Raw genomic sequence first — 272 nt, forward strand, 5'->3', positions numbered from 1 at the left:
TGCCACCCGAAGCTTCGCCCGGCCCTATTATTTATGCCAGAATCCTGGATATCAAATGCTGAAATTGAAGCACAAAGCATTCAGTTTTATTTTTCCAACAAGGAAGTCTTATTTTATTAGTATATTTTCTTTTGCCCAGTTATTTGATTTGTCTTTCATCAAACACATTTTTCCCTTGCTGATTTCAGCTCTCAGAGACAAAACCATGTTTCAGTCATAGATTAAGTGATTGCCAAGCATAGCTACCAGTAAATCATCTAGTGGATGTAACT

Source organism: Gavialis gangeticus, unplaced genomic scaffold (genome assembly GCF_001723915.1).
Source record: "Gavialis gangeticus isolate Ggan-Ray unplaced genomic scaffold, GavGan_comp1, whole genome shotgun sequence".
Classification (NCBI taxonomy): Eukaryota; Metazoa; Chordata; order Crocodylia; family Gavialidae; genus Gavialis; species Gavialis gangeticus.